Genomic DNA, 25,957 nt, shown 5'->3' with positions numbered 1-25,957 from the left:
GGACTTTGCAGAAAAGCTTTAGTGGGAATGTAGAGGACAGAACTCTTGATCTAGACAAGAAAAAAAAGAAGCCCATGAATATAATTTCTTTTGTTGCAATGAGACTGAGTTTGCAATTTCTTGGATTAAACTGGAAACAGACTATGAGAGTCTGTCAAAGATCTAAGAATTCTGAGAGACTTCAAGCATTCAGATTTTCATCACAGGCAATATTAAAATCCTGCCTAAGAATAATATTCTTTGTCTTGTATTTACATGAATAAAGACTAAGTCCACTTAGGAAATACAATATCTTGATTTAAAGGGAATTAATTTTGACCATCAAAAGTGGTAGAAGAATATGTCTCACATTGAAAATAAAAGCCAGTCTGCCCATGGAACATATGCTGCTGTCCATATCTGTGCACCTCCTCTGAAAGAGGTATGATGGTTTTTCCTGAAGCTATCCTGGGATAATTGTGTCTTTGTCCTTTATAAAATCACATGTATTTTTCTAAGCAAAGCAAGGGTCCCAATGGTGCCATTAGAAATAATCCTTTAAGAGATTTCTAAAGATATGTCTTGTTTAACTTCAACGGAGAGTTAACTAAACACTCTACAGAAATTTTCTTTTTCCTCCTAACCAACAATAGATCCCTGTGAGTGTCAAAGTCAGTCATACACAATCAAATGTGCTGGCATAAAAGTACATTTGATATAGGAGTGAGAGTCATGCTCTCACTCCTATAAAAAGTAAATAAATGGTGCCAATAAAGACATGCCAACATGTGAGAATAAACCTTTTGTTTTAAAGCACATGTAACCAAAGAACATTTAGACTCATAAATTCATTTAGACTCAGGTCTTGGCTGTTTGGGAGTCTCTCTCAATGACTGGATCACCAGAAGACTATTTGGTGAGTTTTCATGCACAGATACCACAAAATAGCAAAAAAGCTTCATTTCCTTGAAAGTGCATTCTTATTGAGTTGTCACAGGAAGAGAATAGAAGTAAATTTGTCTTAGTCTCTCATTTCCTTGCAACACTACCCACTGCAGCTAGCACCAGGGAAGATTTGCTTTTTCAATTCCAAATGCACAGTGTCAGGATCTAACTGAATTATGCTTGCCAGGAATGGACTTATACTTCCCAGGTAAAAAAAATTACTTGTATCAAGGTATCAGAAAAAGGCTACACACCATGCAATACCTGGATGGACTTGCCAAATCATCCGAACAAGGATTATTAATAGATAAAAAGTGAATGTAGTGCTTTTAGTAGAGACTTCATTACCTCACAAACTAAGCAACAGTTGTTTCAGAAAATCAAACAAGCCCCATGGCTCATTCCTCCAAATTTTTGCCATCTGCATCACTTTAAAATAGTCACATAAAAATGACATTTTTGAAAAGTTGTGGTATTTTTTAACAGAAAAATTTAATTCTCATTCAGTGTTCTGTGAACAAAAACTTCAACACTTCTAAGAAATTAAAAAAGAAAGTGGTGAGCACATAAGGTTCTTGCTACATCTGTTAGGAAGCAGAAAAAATCACAGAACCCCAGAAATGGGGGTAGTGGAACAAGAAAAGTGGATAAAAGAGCTGTATCCCAGAGACAGGTATATGATGGCTGTGAGTCACAAGAACTTACTCCCAAAAAACCTCAGAGTGCCTTATAATGGCATAATAAGTCAAGGATGGGCTGTACCTTTCTAGTAAAGTATTTCAGAAAGCTCCACTGAACTTTTTCTCCTGAAGTACTTCTTTTCAGGGCCCCTAGGCAAAGAGAATGATCTAAGCTAATATATTTCTCTGCCACTAAGACAGGGTGTAAGACATGTTGTTCAGCCTGCAGTGCCTTAAGAGTATCTTGTATCCAACTGATATAAAGCAACTCTTATTTCTCAGAGGACAGAACCCCATGGCTCAGTTGTGAGAGTTGAGATTAAAAGATTTACAGTACATAAAGTCATTATAATACTGTCTTACCTGGAGTGTGTGTCTTCCTCCATGGCTTCAGTGATAGGATTTCTGTCTCTGGTATTAATTTCTACTGGTTGGGGCTGTGAACATTTCTTGTTGAGCTGTTTGGCAAAGACAGATCTTAGATATTTTAGAAAACAGTAAAATATGTTTGCTTCCTAAGGGATATGCTGATTTATTAATCTAAATTTTGAAGGATGTCTGTGTCTAATAGTCTCTTATTTTAACATGTGGAGCTATAAAATAATTAACTGGGGCTCTGGAGACTTTATTTTCTACCTGGGTATTCTTTGCAGTGCTCAGATCTGACCATGTATTGTTATATGTTTATCCACCTTGTGAACTTCTCCAAAATAATCTAACCCAGTTGCTTTTGACCTTTTTCAATTTGCAAACCTCTAAATGTTTCCTGGTAAGATTATGAACCCTCTCTGCACTCTGATTTTGAGATAATGTGTAATAGCATTTATTTCCTTTGTTACTTTGGAGGGATTGCCTGGAAATGGTCTCTTTGCAGTGGTTACAGGCCAGAGGTTCAAAACTATGTGTAATTTTCTGGCCAAAGTCACAACTAGAGTAACTTGGCATAATTCTGTTGATTTGAAAGGAAAAATCTTTTGATAGCAGCAGTTAGAATAATGGCTAGTTTACTGTACATTAGCTGAGGAACTATCCCTGCCTTTAGTCCTTCTCTTAGATTTCATTGTGACTAAGATTGAGCTCCACTTCAATGTAATTGTATCTCCTTTGTACTCCTTTCTTACTACTCAGACTAGAACACATTGAAGAGCCCAAGAGGAATCTTAAAAAAAAATTACATAGGAAATCTCATCAGAAAATTCCTACAATTTTATTTTATGCTTAGTCTCAGATGTATCCTAGATATCTAGTTTTTAAAGGTGGCTCTTCAGTCAGGTATTATCTTTCATCTCAGTGGCACAGTCTTAACACATGCACAACTCTGATAGAAATTACACAGTTAGTAACATAAACTTTTCTTGACTTCTCTGATCAAGTAGTTCTACTGTTAAAGTCTTGAGTGAGGTATTTTTGAATAGAGTTATGCTGATTTATACCAGTTGATCATATGCCCAATTTTCTGAATATGCTTCAGGCTCTTCAGGAGTGAGTGCAAAGGAAATAATGTTCCTGTTTCTTATGAAAAAGAAAAGCACAAATAGTTCAGTAGATATTAAGAAAAGTAACAATTAGGTCTGAAATGTTTATAACTAGATATCTTTTCTGAAGATAGTTAGAAGTATTTACATTTAAAAGACAAGAAAATCTCTGAAAAAATTAGAGAAAAACGGAAAATTGTCTTTTATGCTGTTGCTGTGTAGCTCACTTTGCAGCTCCATCACATGACAACGAATAAGTAAAGAAAACTATTATTATGCAAACTGCTCCAGGACAAAAGGGTATTACATATCTCATACAAAAGGGGGTTTCTTTAAAAAGCACAGCACATTCAGTGTTTAGGGTTTGCAGTTGAAATTCATGGCCTCGCTTGCCAATATTATCATGCAGCTGGGTATTATGCTATTGCTTTACTCTGAGGGGAGAAAAAAATCACAATAAACATTTTCAAATGGGCTCCTATTAAACATTTGTATTCTCTTATGTGACAATATCAGTTTTAATGATTTTTAGCATTTCTTCTCTAGTGAAAAGGTCACCATAAAGACTACCACAGAGACTATGATTACAAAAAGGTGCTTCTTTTAACTTAAAAAAATTATCACTGGAAAAGAGTATTAGGCATTATTTTAGTGCTGAGAACTGATGGGATTAATAATATTTTTTCTCTTATTTAACAGCTATGAGATAGAAGTCCATCTTTCTGTAGAGAAGACCGCTGACAGAATCTCTTGTATTTGTTCTGTGAAACAAGAGTTTATTTTTTAAATTTTAATTCAAATACTTTTATTATCTTTCCAGAAAGTCTCTCTTGTTTAAGTAAAAACAAATCAGCTGACCCAAAACATTCCTGATGAATAAAAGATTAAATGTAGTATCAGAAATCTTCATGACATGATTAGTCAAGCACTAATTTAAATAAGTAAATCACATCTGTCTTGACAGGGTTGGGTGTTTCCTGCACCTTCTATATGCAACCTTTGTCATATGATTATTGTGAACTAGCTTATTAAGCATCAAAATTTTTTCCTAAAACTCTTTTAAAGGAAAATAATAGCAAGTCAGAAAATACAAGTGAAACAGTTGTAGAGGAACAGCTTAAACTGTTTTTCATTTCCATATGTCACATTTCTTCTCTGGCTCTTTGATACTTCCATCTCTGGGTATCTCCAGATGTGTTTTCAAGTTCTTATTTCTGATGTTGTTTTCTGTTTTTCCCTGAGTTGCCTGAGCAGTGTCATCATAAACTGCTAAAAGATACGTACTCTCAGTGATGTTATGTACTAAAATACAAAGGGAAGGCACAAAATGAACAGTTTTATGGCATAGGAAAAAAAAAAAAAAAGAAGCTATGAAATTGTTGCTTGGCAGGAATTAGTACAGAAGACAGTCTGAGACACTGAGCACACTATGGCCTCCAAGCACTAAATTTTTACTTGCCCTGGGTGTGCAACAGAGTTAGCAAAACAGGAGAGGTCTTTGAAAAGCTCTATAGCAGTCAACATACAATGTGAACATACCTTCATTTCTCTTTCATTAATCAAAAGTATGATCAGATCAACAGGTGCCACAAAATACTTGCCCCAATCTCATTGCTTATAAATAACCCTTCTTTGTGGTGCTTACAGTCTTACACCAAATATTTAATTGTTTTGTCTTTTTAGGTATCAGGTATATTGGGAAAAGTAGTGGTGACAGAAATCTAATCCCAAATTAACACCAAATGGTGTAGTTAGGCATGTGCCATAGCATTGAGATAGATGTTATTTGCACACATTTTGTTCCTAATCTGTGTATAAAGAACCAGTTATTGAAATTTACTACTCACGATTAAGCATTTTGATATTCTCTCTTCTATTTTCTGTAGTTCTGGTTACTAAAAATACAGTTCCAAACTTTTGTGTCAAACAGACATCAAGAATAGATTTGTGCATTTTGCAGTCATCAGTGTGCATGGTACTTACACTCTCTTCATCATTGCAACCTGGTTAACTGAGCTTCCAGCTTTCAGGAGCAGAAAGGGGATCAGCAATACAGGCCTGTACTTCTCAGAATACTCTGTTCAGCACCAGGGCAAAATGCCATAGCCCTTTTAAAATAGTCAAACAGATTACCCCTGTTTTATCAAAGGGAAGATTTGGTCCCAGATGCTTGAAGAAATTCAAGGTGCAAGGCAGATCTTTGCAGTGCCATAGCTGCTGTACCACCATGTGGAAAGTCTGCACTGCTCCAATGATTCTGATGACTGAAAATTTTTCTTTGCTTGTAAGACTGCTAGAAGATGAGCCATCCTGACAGTTTTGTTTATTGGCTTTAGTGGAATGTAAAAACTATATATCTGTCCATAATAGCTGAGAGTCCTCCTGGGGAAATACTGGTTTGCCAAGATTTGTGTTCCTTTCACTGTGCCATTCATAGGTTTAGGAGAAGAGGAATTTTGTCCAAAAGGGAAACTGGTTTGGAAACTATGTTTTCATTTAGAGGGGAGTTCAGCTGACGCACTGAAATGTCTTTTCTTTTTCTGAACAAAGAGTCTGAAACTTCAAAATTTAAAATAACAAAACTATCCTAAACATTTGAGTAAAAGTAAGCAAAAGAAGTAATTTGATTGTTCAAATGATAAAATATTTTTGTGAACAGTGAAGCTGTGTAATCTGTGGTGCCCTGATACAATTTGTAGCTGTAACAGTCTCACAAAATTAACTTAAAGCAGTAACATGGGAAAGTCAGGCTTGACTTTTTATTGGTGGCACTCAGACAAGTGGTAACACTGACCACTTTAAACAAGTGGCACTTTCAGCAGCTCAAAGAAAATGTCTACAAGGGCAGAATCACCTATCTTCACTTCATGAGTTACTGAGACATCTCCAAAATATTTACCAATCACTTTCAGGTTTAATATCTTGGAGGTGATACAACATCCTTCTCCTCATGCTTAATAGTCACAGTTCACTACTCGATTATTGTCCCATCCACATTTATGAAGGAGGAGGAAGAGATCTGCTGTGCTTCCTCTGCCCTGTGCACCACTTTGTGTGGGACAAGCTTTGGAACATGTGACATTGGGAATACTGTGTAGAACATCCCATGAGACTGACTGGATAGTGCCCCTGTACAACCTTGCATAAATACTAGTTTGTTCATGCTTCCATTTAAGTAGGATTTGTTATTTTCCACATTTTCCACATAGAAACATTTTGGTGGTCTTTTTTTTTAAAATTCTTTGTTTTTCTGGAATAATCAGAACAACAATACAAGATTAAGAAAATGCATTAAATGAGACATAGTAATTGCTGGCTGTGATTAATTAGTGATTGTAAGCCCACCCACATACATAGCTTCAATTGCTAGTAATTTACTTGCATGAATTCAATAGAAGCAGACAAATTTCAAAATACCTCAATCACTATTATTTTAATTGACAATTTGTCTGTTGTAACTGCTCCAAAAAACTTAACGTTTCTTAAATTCATAACAGACAAAGTAGGATTGTGTTACCTAGATTGATAAGGAGCCCGAAGCCTACCCAAAGACCTTTAGTCAACACTCAAAATAGCCTTCCTTGCTACGTTTGCTTTCAGCCTCCCAAAAGAGTTTCTCTCATTTACTTGTCCATAGCAAAGGAGAGGATTTGTAGCTTTGTTTTCAAGCACTCTTCAGTTCCAATGACAGGAAGCCATTCAAGGCCCATATCAGAGTCTTGACCACTTGGGGAACTATAATGTGATGACTTCCTAGGGAATTCAGTCACATGGGCTTAATGGCATTTGGGGTTCTGGCTATCCCTGGTAGTTACTCAGGGGTGAGCCTCTCATGCTACACTGGAAGACTTCTGCCTAATGCATCCTCATGCTCTTGCTGCTCCCCTCATACAGATCTGTCAGACATATTTTTGCTTCAAAATGCAATTCAAAAAATTCTTCAAATCATCTAGGCCATGTTATTAAAAATTCTTGTGTATTGTCTTTTAATTGTCCTAATTCTGCTGAAAGGTGAGGGTCAATTCTTACAAAACAGTATTTGCAATTACAGTATCACAATTCAACACTGACCACAAGTATTAAACCAGGGCACATGAGTGAACATAGTTTATCCTTCGCTTAAACCATCAGTGTGGCTTTTGAACATGGTTTTAAAATAGCATTATCTAAAAAACCCCAATGTTATTAATCACTTCTTACAAGACCTTTAGAGGTTCTCCCTTTTCCTGTTCATAAATCCTTAATCTTTGCATTAAATTTTTTCTCAGACAGGAAACAGTAACAATTGATTTACATGGACAAAATCAGCTTTTCTCAGTTTTCAGTCCAGCTTCCTCTGAGATCTCATTGACCTCTAAAGTTCAACTTCTTCCAAGAAAGTTTTCTTTGGGATTAATAGACTTCAGCATCAAATCATTGAATGCCATAGATGTAGCAGTGCTATAAGTAAAACTTCAGCCTTTCCACATAAACTCTTATTTTCAGAGGTTTATAGTTTGGCTAAAAAAATACAATTTTATGCTGAAACTTAGTTTAAAAAGCTCAGTCTGGAAGTGATTTCAGTTTCTGAAAAATCTGCACAACTCTGTGGTTGTTTTCAGATTAAAATTCTGACCAAGACTATGACTTGCTGTCTATATCCCATTGAGGGCTGACTTTCTAAAAGTGCAGATCCACTCCTGAAAAATTATAGAAAGGCAAGCTAAAAAGGTGTTTTAAAAATGGTTATCCCATATGTTAAAGATTTTCAAATTGGATCTAGTCCCTGCTTTTTTGGAAGACAGTCGAATCACTGGAACACCACAGTATTTTTCAGAGGATTTCAGCAGGCTGAGATGTGAGCCCAACTGCTCTGCAGTGATGGAGGCTCTCAAGGTTTCTCTGAGTGCCGGCATGCAGAGTAATGGGGGAGCCTGCTGGTCCTGCAGCAGTTGGAAATGCTGATGGATTGGGGGATGAAAACCTTGTAGAAAGGAGGCTCAAGAAAATCTGAATTGGCAAGTTTGGGGAAACTGGTGCCTCCTGCTTCTTCAGGAGCCATGGGAGTGCTCTGGTGGTTGGGGCTGAGTGCCAGGAGGGACAGGTGAGGGAGAGAAGGAATCAGGCACCTCTCCAGCATCCTGAAACAAAATCCTCACCATAATTAGAGATGAAACCAACAGAACTTACTTACATGCTGGTTTGCACAATCGCCTTCAGAAGGGATTTGGAGGCACCATCTGGAGGGAAGGATGACAGAGAGATGCCATGAAATTTCCAGTTTCCTTTGTAGGTAATTCCTGTAAAGGGATGACTTGCTCCTGACTCTGTGCTGCTGGAGATGGGAATACAAACACCGCACACCATGCAAATGTGTTCAAGGCCACAGGCTGCAAATGTAATTGCTTCAAAGCAAAATATTTTCATCTGAGATGGTGACCCAGTGAAATACACTGCTTCTTGTAACCACTCATTCTTTCCACAACAGAAATTTGAACAAGCCAGAGGCAATATTCTGCCCCCAACTGCTCTCAAACTGGTCACCAAAACTAAAAATATCCCATCAGTCTTTCCACATAAGTACAGCACAATTTCTTATGCCCATGTCCAGCAGCAGGAAGACTATTTCATTTAATTAATAAAAATAGTATTGTAAACTCTTGCCATGTGAAGTAAAAGGCCAAGGCACCCTCTAGATTATCCCCTTGTTTCAGACATTGCTCCTACAATCCAGACAGGTCACCCATTTATCCCATGTTTTCAAATGAAAAGATATTTCTGCCCAACAACAGCAAGGTAACATTCTCTGAAAAATGAGGCACCAGTAACCATGCAGAATTGACAGTGCAGCATCTGAGTAGGAAATACCAGCCTTCAGATCTTTGGGAGTGCTCCATTTGAAGCTAATCCAGAAATCTTTTTCTTTGGCAACAGCTCATTATAACTAGGCAAATTCAGTCCAAACTCTGAAACTTCTTTTGAAGGCATAATGGCGGGGGAACCTCACAGACAGGATTAGAAGGAAGATAAGGAGGTAGCTTTACAGATGTCTGAAGGAGCACTTTCCAAATGTAAGGAATGGCATGGGATAAAGCTTCAGACTGAGTGACTGAAAATCTAAGTCAATGAAGGAGGCTGGCATCATGGGCTAATCAGTGAAAGAAGTGATTTCTTGATCCTGCATGAGAGATGATAGGTAGGATGAGGTGCAGGCTTTGAAGGTGAAGACAAGCTGCTTATATCTGATAGAAAAAGGGTGTTACATTTGACAGCCAAAGTGATGGGCTAGGCAAATGATCTCTGCAGTGCTACAATGTATAGAAGCATGCTGCAAAATTGCATTTTTCAGAAGCAGAGAAATGGCTTTTGAAAACCTTGTAAGAGCTTGGTAATTACATACATATATATTAATTCTTACACAGTAATAATCTCTAACTTCTATAATTCACTTCCATAAGACAATTATTTTTAATCGTTGTTTTAAACTTAAACTAAGCAGGTTGCATGGGAAGGTGGGTATTTTATTGGATAGATCTAATAACATTGTTTTGTGCCCATATTTTCATTGTAGCATTCCTTTAAAATTTCTATTTTATAGGAGAAAAAATGACTTGCTAACAAATCCTTTTTTGCATCCAACTCTTTTTGGTTTTGACTAAATCTTTTCATTTAAACACAGCACCTGAGGTCATTCAATGCTCATATCCATGGCAATTACATAATGTCTTAGCTGGTGGTCTCAGCTAATTCCTCTCTGGGCTTTGGTGGCTGAGGAGAGGTTGTCCATTACAACTTGGAGATGACTCTGGAAACTCAGTATGCTGGATAACACAGACATCAAGTTGCTAAATGCACCAAACCTCTGAGACATAACGATTTAACAGCACTTCTCCACTTTGTTTGGCAGTATTACATTAGAGTGGTTCTTTCCATAATACATATTAAATTAATTTTATTCCCTGTTGTAGCGTATCCATAATTTCCCCAATGCAGAGACTGGTGCATACACATTTTTCCAGGGCAAGGCTCTTCCTATTAATAGACAACTTGGCTCCACACACTGAGATGAACGAACAAGGTTTGGAGTGCCTAATTTAAGGGACCATATGTCATAAGCTATAGTATCCTAGTTAGATTGGAATAAAACAAAGAGTGAAAAGAAAAATAGCTTCCTACCATTAGCTGACCTCAGACTGAAATTTTTGAAAATGTTTATTTAAGTGGGATTAGAACTATTTACTTATTCTGTGCATCATATGAAGTTATGCATATTTCTTGATCGGGATGCTGCCTCAGAAAAAGAACTTCTGAGCATTATCACAAGACAAAAATAACACAGTGATCCTGATTTTTTTTTTTCCTGGAACTGCCTTCAAAGTGTGGCCAGCTTCACATTTTTCTGCTTTGACTTTCCAGCTTGTAAAAACTGGAATACAGTTGTTTACTGTTTATTTTGTGTCCTGTGATTGTAAGATATTGCAATCTTTCCTCCGCTAATGTAAAATAGACTGGTGGATAAATGTCCTTTTTTTTTAGCAAATTATATTAATTACTATTATTGTTTAACCAGCCCATCTCAACTGCACAGTTCAAAGAAATGTGCTCTTTCAGACTCTTAGGGTTGTTATATAATCAGCATTCCTCACAAATATTTGAATGATTAGAACTATCAATCATATTTTCCTGGCAAGTTGTCCACTTTTGGGTGCAAACAGACTCAGAACTAGAAAATGTAAAAATCAGCATTTTCATTTACTTCCTCCGGCTCATCCCATACATTCCTACTGGGTTTTTTTTCCTTCTCTGCTTACTCTTTCTCTAAATATCTCTTGAAAAGTAACATTTCCAAATAATTTCATTCAGGTAAGGATAGGGTAAGACTGTGACCAGCTGACAGGCATACCTGTTGCTCTTCTATTTTTAGGATGTTCCATTCCATACTTCCAGTAGAGTTCCAACTTCCATTCCCCTCATGATCCAAACTGGCAGTCACATGTTTGTGTTGGTATGAAAAACAGAAAAGGAAGACATTTCTTAGCTAACATAACTCACAATTTAATTGTTTTCTTCTTAGACTCCTTTTGTCCAAAAAGCAGCAGGATAAAAGATTTACTCTATTTACTGTGTTTATGAAAGGGAAAAATGTTTGGAGAGAAAAAATTATTTGGACTGAGGAGGAATTTTGTGCACGTATCTTAACCAGTGATTATTTGGCTGCCTTATGAATCTGTAATGCTGAATATTGCCTGCATTCAGACTCAAAAAGCAGAAATTAATAAAAAGTGACAAATAAAAGCCACACACAGGGAGAAAAATATCATTACAATAACTTATTCACATTTGCAAATACTACAGGCACTCCTCACCTTTCTTTTTGTCCTAATTTAGTTGGATACAGTGGCAATACAGAGTCAAAGGTGATTCCCAACAGCTCTGGGAATAGGGAATAAACTGATTTTAATCAACAACAAAAGTTATGTAATACAAAGGGCTGTGATGTAGCACACTGCCCTAGAGAAAACATTCCACTTCCCCAATTCCAAAATCCCTTTGGTGCTTTGTGCCTGTGGGAGGTGTCCATGAGGACCAAACCCATGTCTGTGGGAACCCATCTCTAAGGGGACGAAGAGAATTTGAAACGCGACCTTTGAATGCCATTTAAACATCTCAGTCCTGCTGTATTTCAGTGGAATACATCACCCTATTAGCTGGGAATTTCTGGTCATTTGACTGTTTGGCAGCTTACCAAAAGTTAGATCCACTCTGTATTCCAAAGCAGAGCTCAGGGCCAGAAGTCTGACACTTCCCAGGCATATATGAGTAGGTTCACCTGCATCTGTGCCATGGTTCCTGTACATTTGGGCCATGCTGTCCTTGGGCTTTGAAAAAGGGAATGTAAATATTTTGGTATTTGTGTTTTAAAATATCAGGAAAAAGATTTTTTTGTTTACTGTTTTCTCTTTTACTTAGACTAGTGGAGATGTAATTTAAGGAACCATACTGGCATGCGTCATTGCAGTCTAGCAAACAAGGCTCTGGAGTTGCACTGCTGAATATGCTCAATGCAAAAATGAAATTGAAAAGTCAGGCTTTGGCTAACTGTGTGTTCCTTTTGAAGAAAGAATTGTGATTGTTGGCAGAGGAAGTAAGGAACTAGGACAAAACAAGGAAAGGAAGAAGTTGTTTCTTTCTCTCCATCAGTCAGTTCCTTAATTTTTGCTGCCAATATTATAGGTCTAATTTACAAGTTAAACATAAATCTATTTATATATTATTTCAAATTAAATTACAGAAAATCATATTGCTTGTGTGTTGAAATCTTTGAGTTTTGAGAGAAGGGAAATGAGGCAAATAAACATATGAAGCAAAGGTCATTTTGCTGTCAACAGAAAATAGCCCCAGTCAGAAAGAAAAAAATTTCCATTCACATTTAATATATTTTCAACTCAGTACGTTTCATTCCTTTGTAATGTCATTTCTTATTACAGAGATATAGGAAGAGATCTAAAATACTTAGGTCTACAACTTTGGTGTTTCAATCTCCAAATAATTAAACATACCGAAAAATATATCCTTGATAATGAAGAGTGAAGGAAACCTCCCTGTAGTCCTTCTTCAACAATAGATTTTGGATATAACTTGGACCATAAGATGTCAAAATAAAAGTATTATCCTGAGAAATGTGTTAATTGCCCTGATTACTTAATATAACATCTCTTAAGACTCTTCATGTTAGTAAAAGGATTGATGTTATGAGCTGAGTTGTTTAGGATCTTTTCTGCAGCATCTCTTACCATCCCAATAACTATAAGCAAATTTTCAATTTTATCAGAATAATTTTCTAATGTCCAGCTGAAAGATATGCATACTTTTTTTAATAATGAAAGAAAAATTACACAGGGATACCACAATATGTAACCAACAAATTGTATAACTTGTTTCAAAAATGACTTTGGCAAGTTTCTCATAGGAAATAAGGGAAAAAAATGTTTGCAAGCATGAAAAAAAATTGCATTACTTTTATGTTGTCACATTATAGTTACAGTTCTCACCTCAAAGAAAAGCAAGAATTCAGACTTTTGTATAAACAGTTTCTAAAGCAATGGAGGCCTCTGAGATTTCCAAGAATCACTTTTAAACTAAAAATGGAAAGAATCCACTTCTGCAAAATCTGTCCTTCCTGCAGTAAAACTGCTAAAACAGAACCTTTACAAAAGGGACACAGTGCAGGAACACAGCTAAGAAACCTGTAGCAAACTTAGGTAGAGGTACAAGATAAGAATTCTGTTTGACTCCATTTCCACTGATGTAATATCTTTCATTTATTGGAAGAATAATAATACCTTTATGCATTATGTAAAAATTCAACCTTTCTTCTTTTTATTACATACTTATGGTACTGATTCTAAAAAACATCTTTTCTCTGCCACTAAGGGACACAGGTGGAGTACTGGGCCCATGCCTAGAAATATATTATGAACAATCTGTGAAAATAAAGAGTGAACTTCAGAAAATTAAATAACATTTCAAAGAAAATAAAAATTGGGCAGCCAGACTTTGTCTTTAAAATTTTAGAGTTTTGTTAGATTATACCCCAAGAAAATCACATGATAAACCAGATTTCTGAGCAAGCTGTAGTTTTAATATTTAGGCTAAAAAATAGATGTGACTATAAATGTAGTTCAAAACCTCACTTGAAATAGTATCACCATAAACATTAAGGTGACCCATTCTCATAACCAAAGTGCAAGTAGGAAAGAAATCATGTCAGTCACTGATATCTTTATTTCAGTTGCAAAATACCCTCAGCTACAACTTCTTTGAAAGGGCACTGAAGGTACTGTGCCCTGCCCAGAACTTAGTCCTTATCCAGGACTAAAAAACAGTGCTGCAAACATCCAAAGAGGCTTTTCTGCAGTTTGACCCAATTTCCTAATGACAGTCAGCTTTATTCTAAAACTCTGGAAATGACTGGGTTCATCAACAAATAAGACACTGGGATTTTACTTGGTGTGAGTTTCTACATGGTGAAAAGCCTTGCGGGATCTTCCAATGGAAGATTAAAGTTCAGTGGATATTTATTGCAGAATTTTTCCTCAGTATGATAACTGAGTTTACTTGGTTGGAGAAGCTGTGAGGCCACTTCAGTAAGTGGTGCTAAGCATGATCCTGAAGCAAGAACAAGCACTTATACTTCCATGGTGTTTCTTTCTTGATCCAAACAGAGGACAGTGATCTCACAAAGCAGAAAGGGAGTAAGTCAGTATTTGATTTAGGGTCTCTCTGGAAAAAGGCCATCTTACTGTGGGATCTGAGATTTAACCAAGGAGTATTTAATTTTTGGTGGGAAAGAAACAGCCTTCCACTTCCCCAATACATAAAGAACCTAGCTGAAAAATCCAGTTCCTGGAAGTATTCAAGGGTGTCAAATCTATAATGAAAATATTAAATGTTTTCTCTGATCCTTTTTGGGCAAGTATCTCCTGTGAAGACAGTGTCTGGCATGCCTATTGGCATGCCATGTATATCTCAATAGCCAAAGAAAATAGGAAAGGCAGCAATATCCAAGAAACTTCCTACTCCTTTTCACATGGTGGGACTTAGAATCCCACAGGACTGGGGAGTCTCTGAGAAAAGCACTCTGTGGTGGAGAAAACAGGTTTATGTTTTTGACATTTTCTTAAAAAAAGTTACAATTTTTTATTATTACTTGGGGCCATCACATTTGAAATAATTCATTTTTAGACAACAGTGTTTCCTAGCTGATGTGTATCCATCAGGAAAGTGTCCTGCCTTTGTATGTTTTCTTTGATTGGTGCTATCAAATGGAAAACTTTTGCCTTGATATAGTCTGAGGACTGAGTATCTGATAGGGAAAGATTTTGGAGCCAACATCCAAGTCTTAATGGCTCTACCAGAGTTGATATTTGAATTAATACGTAAAACGTAAATCCCTGTTTGGAAGAAAAAGCCTTTATCAGGAATCAGAACTTGTAATACTTGTTGTATGTCTTTTTCTTTCCATCCCAAACCCAGATTTGCATTTTACCCTAAATCTGACCAGTGTCTGGAAGTGTCTGAATGCTCTTGCTTCTTGTTCCTGAAAACATATTTGTTCAAGGGTGATTTAAACCCTTCCTTTTTAGTTACATGAAATTTCATGAGAAACCTTCTGCTGCTATACACAGACCGATTAGGGAAAGTGAAAATTGAACAAATGGTCATGATGTGTAAGTCATTGAGAGCATATTTCTTTTTTTAACCTTTTAATAGGAGGAAAACCTAAGACATGAGTCACAGGACATTACATTTTAGTTTTTCAAAGTATTTATCATTTACTGAATATGTATTTAGGTCCAGTCAGGGTCAGAGTCCTGGTGAAGTTTCAGTGAAACTCTTGATAACAGCTGAGAACAAAGCCATGGGTGGGCTGGTTAATCCCTGTCTGGGGCACTGACTGTGACCAAGAAAAAGGGAATTACAAGGAGTATATGGAATCACTGTAGTGTATCTAGCAGGGCCTGTGCTTCCACACACTGTTCTTACTCTAGAAGCAGTTCAGCAGCGTATTAGGGACATTTCCTGAAATAAATATCCACACCTCCATCAACAGGGTCCTGAAAGACTTTGAAAAATAACTATTAGTCTATCTTTGCTTTATTTCTGTAAGCTATGGACAAGCTCAGTGTTGTGATGTTGCCTCTGGTTTCTCTTTCCACTGACAATAACCGAGGCATTAAACCCCACTGCTGTGTGTTCTGCAGGGGGCAGTCTGAGCAAAGCTTTTATTTTCTTTTCTAGTACAGAAAGCTGGGAAAAGCTGTTTTGCCAAACCAACATGTAGAACATTAATGATCAATGTCCAAAATGTTTTCAGTGCTGGTTAGCTAAAATTATTTTAAAATTTGTCTAGCAGAGTATTCAGAATGAGTCATGTAGAAATGAGTATTTATGTTCCCTCTGACCTCAAACATTCGTGGCCTTGTACAAGGTCACATAAGGAGACTGTGGAAAGCTTCCACATAACTTACTTCTGGATAATTTCTCTCCTTACTTCAGCAAGCTGTGTATGTGATATACAACACATGGGTTTTGGTGCCTTCAGAAGTGCTTTAAGTTCTCATAAAATTCAATTTGTAGCTATTTAATTGTGAATGATGATAACTGAAAATATAGAAGGAATGTTGGTGCAGGGAGACAAATTGCAAGGGACAGCATTTTGCTGTTGCTGCTGAGGTTATTTTTAAATCTGGCAATGATTCTGTCACCATTACACACACTGTTTTACCCAAAGATATTCTGAAAACAGCATAAAATTCCCAATCCAAAGACTAAGAATTTCAGAAAAATAAAATGCAAAGGCAGCTGTCTAGGTTCTTGAAAAATTTCCTGGATCTCCTAAAATTATTTTTCCAGAGTGACTGTCTTCTGCATTTTCCAGACATATTTAGAGTTGTAAAAATATTTCTGAGTGTGGTGGTTTAACCCCAGAAGGCAGCTAAGCACCACACAGCCTCTCATCCCAGCCGCTCATCCTCTAGGAGGAAAATTTAACTCTATCCCAGCCAAACTAGCACACAGATACAAAAGCACATATTAAAGAGCAGGAATTTAGATCAGGACTGATGAGTCAACCACATATGCATCAACATAATGAAGCAAATGACAGGAAAAACTGAAATGGCTGTAAAAGGATTTCCTTAAAGCCTGATTAGGAGAAACTCAGATTACACTGAGTATTGTGTTTCATACAGGGAGTTATTTTGCCACTTGAAAATGTGGACTAGCAGGCAGAACCTAGAATGATGAAATTTCAGTACCTAAGAACCACAGACATCTCTGGAATTGTGTGCAGTTCTTAGCAGCAAAATGAAAAAGTTCAGAACTCACGACTTTCCAGCACTACATTTTCAAATGTCAGACTTAAAAAAACTGAAAAAAGAATGAATCTTCAAATACATGACAGTCTAGACTGAGAATAATACAAATACCACTGGAAGGAACATTCTTAGATAAATGAAACATTATGAAAAATATAATAAAAATTATATTGGTTGGAAAAAATTGGGGGTGGGGGGGATTGAAAAGGATGGAAAGCATTAATTCACCTGTGTTAGCTTGGAGGACAAACATGATGTTCTTTGTTTATTAGGTTCCATGATGAATTTTTGGTTGCTCTGTTAACCTGAGGACAAGGCAATAGAGTTTTTTCCTTTCAACTTTTGAATCTATTTGTAAAGGCCAGTAGGATTGAGTTAAGTAGGAGCTACTCCTAACAGGGCTGCACCCATTTATACCAGCACAGAATTTAGTCCATTGCTGGAATAATCAATTAGGTGATGACTTTATTAGCCAGAAAAAAAAGGTAAAAATGCTGTTGAAACAACCTCAGGATGCATCTTTTATTTATTGAGGGGTGGGAGATTTTGTTTGGCGAGTTTCTGTTTGTTTTTGTTTGGTTATTTGTTTTCATTGCCGTTGTTTGTTTGTTTGATTTAAAAGATAGAAAAGTAGGGATTTGATTTGGACGCTCACTAGCAGTGTGTTTGGGTGGGCTTCACTCAGCAGCCACAAGAGAGAACTCTGCTCAGGAGCCAGTTGGGACTGAGGGCAATTTCCTGACTTTCCTGAGAGTGACAGCCACAGATATGGTGTAATTGTGTCACTGTGCAAGTCTTTCCCTCCCGACTGATGCAGACACAACATTAGCAGCAGCTCAGGGTTCTGCAGGGCCATTGATGGGCATGAAGCCTTCCCTCCTCCTTCCTAAGACAAAGCCTAGGATCTTTTACCCCCTGATCTACTGCTCCTTCCTTCCTCCAAGGATAAATGCAGAGTCAGTGGAAGCACCTTACCTACTGGATTCAAGATTTGGGCCACCAGCTAGCCCTTCATGAGTTTGTAATATTGAATAGAAACCTGATTTATTGATAAAAGTCCCATTACAAATGTGGAAAGGATCCCAGAGCGGGAGGGAAGGGATAAAGGAGGAGCCAAATCCTCTCAATACACAAGACTGAAACTGAGCCTCCACTCGATTAACTGCAAAAGAGGGAATTCCAAACTACTTGTTTCAGGCAAAGCATTTTTATGCCTGAAACTACAAATGTTTGAAACTATGTAAGATACCTCATAGCTATTAAAAAGACTTCTGTTTTCTTCCACATTCATAAGGCCTATGGCTATCTACTGTTCAGCTGTATTGCAACTCTCATTTATATTCTTGTTATAACCTGTATCCTTGTTATGCCTAACTATTAATCTGTATCAGCATAAGAATTGCAAAGTATTGTGTAATTAATTTGTTCAAGTGAGATAATTCTCCCAGCTCATAAAAAACATTACTTATAATGGCCATATTAATTACTTACAAGAGTAAGACCAACTTGAGGCTTTGTTAGGCATTCACTTTTCTAAGAAGAATGCTGTCAAGTGCTGAACTCTCAGGATCCTTTTTTCCACTGTGATTTCCTACTGCCTTTAGCATCAACTAATCTTAGACACCCTTCACAGACCCAGAGCATAAAATGACAGTGCTCCTATAGGATGCCCTCCTGTACCACAGTTCCCTAAGACTGCCAGGTAGGTATTACAGTTTCCCTTTTTTAGAATGCCTTTCAGAGAACTCCAACAGATTTCTAGATGTGAGATTTTTATAAAGGCTTACTGAATTTAGGAAAATACACTAATCTTCTAAAATTGGGTCATTTCACTGAAATATGCTTGTTATAGAGTTATCAAATCCATCTTCCAGGAAAATTGTCAGATCTCAATAACAGCACTTAGTCACTCTTTCACAGCATGACTCCCACCCTTAATCATCATCAGTAAATCTGGGGCTTGCCTGTTTGATCCTGCTAGAGAAGTTATTAAACCATGTTACTTCAGCTTAGCAATATCTTAATGGGGAAATACCACAAAATGGAAAACTGAACTAAGTGTTTTCCAAACTAAAGGTTTTAATGTAATGAAAGAAAGCTTCTAAATAAAAAAAGAATAGCCCAAAATTCAAACTAGAAAATACAGTCATTCTTATTTATTCCTGCATATCATCAACATGATAGAAATAATAAATGGCATAAAAGACTGAAGACCTTAAAACAGGGTAAACATCAATATTGTCAGATGCTAAGGAATGTGACTTCACCAATTAATGTTCTCATTGGCCATAGACAAATTGGTGCTTGTGTGAATGGCCAAGAGCAGCGAATAGATAGCAGGGAGAGGCAGCTGAAGGTCGGGCACCCTGCATCCCTGGCTGGGCCTGGCCTGGCCTGGCTGGGCTGGGCCGCTCCCCATGCAAACCGGCTGCACCTGCAGGGCTGCGGGAGCGTGCTGCGCCCTGGGGTCTCTTTCTGCCCAGCTGATGAAACATGGATGGGTGGCTCAAGCTTTCTGGAAGCCATTTTCATATTGTTAGTTTTAGTAAGGCAGTACCCCCTGCATGTCTTCACACAGACCTGCCCTTTCTGCCCTCTTGGAGCACAGCATTTCAGGCTCTAAACCCTGCAACATTCTCGAGCTAATGTCTCCTCTACTATCCCTCATCCTGAGCAGATCCAGGACTCCAGCACGGTTCTCACAGAAGCAGACAGCCTACCAAAGGGCTAGTGTAAAATGCTAATGGTCTTGTTTTTTTAACAAACACAATAGAAAGGAAGTTAAAAAAAACAAAACCAGAAAACCCCCAAAAAACCACCAACCCCAAAACCCAAAGACAAATTACTCTGGCTTAACACTAATATTGAACAGAAGCAGCATCTGATCAAAATATATCCAAAGTAGGAAAGAAAGGTAACATTGACTGAAGCATGTGCAAAGCAGATTGTAAAGTCACTGTGAAACAACTAAAAAGTTTGCAATCTGAATATTGTTACATGAATGTCATTGTGATGCAGCAAACAATGAAAGAAACCCACGGCATCAAAACAAAATAAGAACCAAATAATCATGCTATGTGGTTAACCCCTAGTTTTAGTCTAGTGATATTTGTGGTAGAAGGCATAGGTATTCTCTGAAAGAGAGACCAGTATACAACAGTTTTCTCCTCTCTTTCCTCTTTGTAGGTGAGTACTTTGAACAGTAAACCCTAGAGTCATGTTCCTTCTTGCTTCCTCCTATCTATCTCAGTTTCCTTTCTGCAAATCCCATTCAGTACTTGGAGAAATAAAAAAGTCATAAGCACCAACACTGAGGACAGGACTTCACAGCTTGAAAAGATGAAAAGTCCTTTCTTACATCTTTAACTGAAACCATAACTGTAAATTTATCTTCCAAAATGTTAAAGGGAAAATATGGTGGGGCTTTTTTTCTTGCATAGGTTTTCCTACATCTGAAGACATTTTTTCCTCTCACTACATGTTCAAAAGTAGAAAGACAAGGGAAAAATGCCCAACTACTATTTTTTTTTACTAGCATTTGCATTCCATTGACAATATTTGCATTGGGCGTGTTTAGACATCTCCTTTTTTTTAAAGTTTCCCCAGTTTTCAGAGCAACCACATTCAGCTGTTGCATCAGTTCAAGACAAGGTGAAAAAGATAACTAAAATCTGAAAAGACCTTTTTCCTCACTTGATTAGATAGTTCTAATTGGGGTAGCTGATCTAATTGATACAAAAGTATTTAACTCTTTTCCCCCTAGTTTCCTACATTCTGCTAAAGAAATTTGTAGGGGCAGTAGGTGAAAATGATTTCGTTTTGAATATATGAATATAACTTTAATAATACAGTAACATTAATTTTTTAAGAATAGCTGTATTAAATTTAAAAATTAATACTTCAGAGTTCTAATATGTTTAATAAAAATAGTTCAAATAATTACAAAGAATCTAATGGATAATATTTGCTTCCATATATGCTTCTGGAATTGAATATTACAACAGAATTAATATTAAATTGGATTTTATATATTATTCAAGACAAGTCTTTGTCTCTATCCCTTTTGACAAGATAGCAGGAAAGCTGTGGCTGGATGCTGTTTCCTCTTACAGGGTTACAGCATAAACAAGGATCTGGTCACGGTGATTAAAGGGATTGTAAAAGTTACAAGAAACTTTGCAATCAGGCATGAAATTAATTGGTAGATCAGCTACACACTGACTCCATAGGAGAGCAGAAGTCAACTTCCAGCAGCAAAACAAAAATCCACTGGGCTCTGGGAACTGAATCCTGGTGATTCCAATACCAGTTTTTTCTGGAGCAAAAGCAATTACTGCCAAGAGGGGCCAAAGAAGACTGGGACCTGCAGGCTTGGCCTCCTGTTCATATCAACTCACTGAGATAGGGATGGCATGCACTGAGCAGGGTCAGGGGAAAGAAACATTATTCCTGCCATTCACAGACAGACAATGCACAGCCAGTGGGAGCAACTGTCCACTTCTGCTCCTAGTGAGTGCAGCAGAAGCAGCTGCTTTTAGTAGCCAAACTAAATGCAGACTGGCACTGTGCCACAGACATCTCCTAAATGACTTTCTTAGGCAGGGAAAGAAAAGAATTCCAGTCAGATGGTCTCCAAATCCACTGCCTTAACCATAGCTCCCTTTCCATTGCCCAACTCTGCTGCCTCCTGCTGCCTCTCTCCCTCCATGGCCCATGCTGTCAGAGGCAATTCACACAAGAGATGTAAAAATGTACTTTGTTAAAAGACCATGCTGTGCAGCTCCCTGTTTTCCTTACTTTTGGATCACTGGAGTGTTCAGAATTCTGCTTTTATCAGATTCAATCATCCTCTGTTAAACTCAGCAGAATTCTTCTAAACTACAGAATGACATTTCCTATCAGTTTCTTTATGTTTCACTAAAATAATATAGATACTGTATGTAACCTGCAATTGGAGATTATTGAGGCACATCCCCAGAAGCCAATTAGAGCAAATACCACAGTTGGCAATCTCTTTTGGATATAAAGAGGGACTGGTTCTGCCATCTTGCTTTAGTGGGGTTAAATATACATCAATATACATACAGGAGATACTCATGGCTGTAACAATAACAGATCTGAGTGATAAGCACTGCAATTCAACAATATAGCACCACTGTCATTTTTTGAACTATGGATGAAAAATATCAAAGAGCATATTTGCACTCTATTATGAAGTAATGAACACACAGAATTCATTTCACATCTCACAGCTAGAATAGTGCCTGTCAGAAGATGCACTTTGATTTTTAAGTGCAAAATCCACAATTTTCCTTGTGTGCCTTTTAGGCATACCAAGCCATAGCACAGAGTCCACTGGGAGCTATGTTGTTCTAAGAGAATCATGCAAAAGGAAAATATTTGTGTCTTGGAGGGTGTGGGGGTAGGAATGGGGTTTGGATTTCCTTCTCCACATTCCAGGTCTGATCACTTAAAGTAAAATAAACCAGAGCTATATCCTTGTGCTTCCTTGTCCTCTCTTGATAGGGTGTATTTGCTTGAAACAGCGATGGAAATGCAAATGGTTCTAATTTTTCTGCTACTTACATAGACCCTGAAGTGGCTAACAGCTGGAATTTTAGGTTCTCTTTTATTGATTAAATGACAGTAAAGAGAAATCAATAGCTGTGGGGCCAGACTAGACACTTGCTCTGACTCTTTGCTCTGTTCAGAAGATCCCTGTAGGTGGCTGGGTCCATAGTCACTGCAGTGTAAAGGGTACCAGCCTATTGCATGAGCCTTAACTCCTCTTGGCACCACTGCTACAGCATCCTCTTGGAGACTTTTAGCAAACAGAGAATGAGAGTGGCTGATCTGGTCAGAGATATTGAAACAGCTTTCCTTGCACCTTCCCTTCTCCTCAGTACTTGAAGCAGAGACTTGTATTCAGACTAAGCTTTATGATAGTTAAAATTTAAACAGACAAATGCAATATTTCAATTCCACATTTAAAAAGAAAAACGTGATTGTACAGACAATCAGCAACTAAATACTTCAGTTCCTATGGGAAAATTAACTTGAATACATTGTACTCAACCAGAATTTCTGTTTCTCTGCACTTTAATGTGTTGGTCATAAAACCTCTACAAGAGAGGATACAGGTGCTATAGATGATTGCCTGTATAGACAGGAATAGGCAGGAGCCTGCACGTTATATTTATTGGCTTGGCTGTTTATCCTTTAGGCTAAGGTCGTATGCATTAACCTAGCCACTTCCTAGGTTTATTTTAAAAGGAAAAATAAAACACACGTCTAGAAATGCTAAAATTTAAATGATTCCAGGTGTGGTGTTCAGTGATCAGTCAGTTAGGCCCTTGTTAAATCTTTTGTAAGAGATTAATTTACTCTGCTTCTGTGAGGCATTGGTGGCTGAGCTATCTGCAGGAGAAGTGCAGCTCCAAAACAGATGAGACCTGCACAACTGGTAGCTGAGAAAGTAATTTCACATGGCACTGGTACAACACATGTTCAGCCTGTGCATCTCTTTTCACATGCTGTTATCAGGAGCAGCCCTGGCTCTGTGAGGGAGGGCAAACCAGGGCACTGGAGCAGGGACAGGAGACAACAAAGGCACCAGCAAAGGACACAGGCCTAGGTCATGTTGAGGGGAGAGCACTGCAAAGCCTTGGAGGACAGGGCATGCACACGAAGAGAGCAAAGAAGGGTATGCTAGAGAAGAGCTATAAGGAACGTTAAGCAAATCAGGGCAAGCCACACCTCTTTCCTTTCCCTGAGCCTCCTTGGTAGGGCTCAGGTGTGTGACAATGATGGCTCAGCAACAGCAATCACTTGGTAAAGGGCTGCAGTGTAAAAGCAGAGCAAGAACCCAAAGGAGCTGTTTATACTAGGGCAGTGGAATTGGTAGAAACCTGAGTTTCTACCGATTCTTGAGTTATTTGCAGTAGAAAGGTAGGTGCTTTCCAGATGAACACATAGAAAGAAAACAGGAATTAAATGAAAAAATTGGAATCAACATATTTGAAAGGAGCAGGAATTGCAGTATATATTGACAGATCTTTTAATGGATATTTCATTAATTTGTTTATGCAGGCTTGGACTAGACATTTAGAGGTTATTTAACACTAGTAAATTATACTGTATACAACTAACCTCATACTGTATAGGTGGGGAGTAGGTTGGCAAATTGTCATAGCTCCAGTCTTCTGCCTGTGTTGCTTGCTCAGAGACAGCTTCTAATTGGTTGTGTTAAGCATCAGTTGTATAAGCATCATCACATAAGAAAAACAGCACCTGAATATTGTAGAAAGAGAGAAAGAGTAGGAATGGAAAAGATCACAGGGAAAAAGATCACAGGAAAGAGCAAGCATTTTAGAGAAGGCAAAATCACAGGGTCCACAAGAGCATGAATGATAGTGACATTTTATTTTCTTTGTATAAATGACTTTTAGACTAAGGCACTCGTTTCAGTTTTCCCAGAGCTGTATTAATTTTTCAGTTCTGTCAGCAGCTTCCAATGTACTTTTGCAAACCACTTACTCTTTGAGAATATATAAAATATATGTTACTGGTTTCTAGAAGTAAAAATGGGATCATCAGAGTCCTCTCCTCCCAAATCCAATCTCCATGACCTTCCTGGAAGTAAAGCTCTTTTTGAGATTTTAGTATTCTGAAGATTGCTGAGCACTGCCTAAAATCTACCCTGTCTCCTCCTCTGGTGCCTGGGGCCATCTCTTTCCATACAACTCACAGCAACATGAGGACAGTGCTTATACACTGATTTGCTACTCTCACTATGGTGGTCAGAGCCTCCTCACAGATATCCTCTAAACAAAAAGGTTGAAAACAAGCTGCATTTCCTTAGGTGTGGCTAAGCCATATAGCACAAACAGACCTCATTTTTGTCTGCTTTTCATTTATCCTTAAGAAAAATACTGCCAGGTTATATTTAGCATTCTGAACCAGTCACGAGAAGAGGCACTTGGGTGGGGCTTGGGGTTTTTTTAAGCAATCTGCTGATCATACCATCTTGGATAACTCATCAATTCTCTGTGTAGTGAATTCTTTGGGTTTGCTTCTATTTAGAGGTCAGTAGAACTCCTTTTCTCTGTTCCCCAAGACAAAAAACCTTACCTAGCATGACACCCAGACTCAGCCAGGACAAAGTGTGCCTGGCAGGTCTTTTGTTCCCACCTCCCAGGCCAGAGCTCCTGCACAGCCAGTTCTTCAGAGAAAGAAGATCAAAAGTTTGGCACAAGCTCTTTCCCTTTTTAACTTCTCTCCAGCATAGACAACCATATAGAAACAGATACATGGTCTGTCCCCAGACAGGCAGCAGGACTGTTGCCCATGGGCAAGGGAGCTACAGGAGAAGCACAATGACACCAGGTGACCCTTCCAGGGTGAGGTGGCTCAAAGGGCGCCCACAGCAGCACTTACAAGCCAAAATTATTCAGAAAACCTTAATGCCATTATTTAGAGCTAACGCCAAAACAAAGGCCTGGGGATACATCCCATACACTGAGGTTCCTCAGGCTCTCAACCCTCTAACAGGGGATTTCCTCACTGTTTATATCAGTGTATTTCTCCCAGCAGATGGACCATCATTGCTATAGTTTAAGGGATTCACCTGTAAAACCAAAACAAAGCCTGTTAAGGGATTAGAGAACTTCAAGAACAGAGAAAAGAGCAGCTGTTTCCCTTTGTAGGTCAGGATGAGAAACATATTTTTACTTTCAGGAAATGAGTTTAATTTCTAAATACAAAGGAAGAGTATGAATGCTTTTCTGACCAAAAGCAGGCTAAATATTTTTCTGATGTGGTAGACATGCCAATCGGTACAGGTAGTCTCAGTAATCAGTATAGGGCCATCTTAATTTTCTTTCCTGGGGCAAAAAAAACCAAACTAATTATCTATAGTTGAGATGGAATTTCTTGAAATGAAGATCAATAACTACTACAAACAGGCCAAAAAAGAATGAATCTAGGGGAATGGATTGAAATAGTGAGATACATCATGAAA

General features: G+C 37.8%; 1 long non-coding RNA gene across 1 annotated transcript in view; it reads left to right on the top strand.

The window, feature by feature from the left end:
* LOC139594024 (uncharacterized) overlaps positions 1-25,957 on the top strand; it is a 105,465-nt gene that overhangs the window by 57,897 nt on the left and 21,611 nt on the right. The gene's annotated exons all lie outside the window — the stretch shown is intronic.

The sequence above is a fragment of the Agelaius tricolor genome, unplaced genomic scaffold, assembly GCF_023055355.1.
Source record: "Agelaius tricolor isolate 1412-34295 unplaced genomic scaffold, bAgeTri1.0.p SCAF_11, whole genome shotgun sequence".
NCBI classification, from domain to species: Eukaryota; Metazoa; Chordata; class Aves; order Passeriformes; family Icteridae; genus Agelaius; species Agelaius tricolor.
The sequence above is the reverse complement of the archived record's forward strand: the minus strand, read 5'-3'. Positions and strand labels throughout refer to the sequence as shown.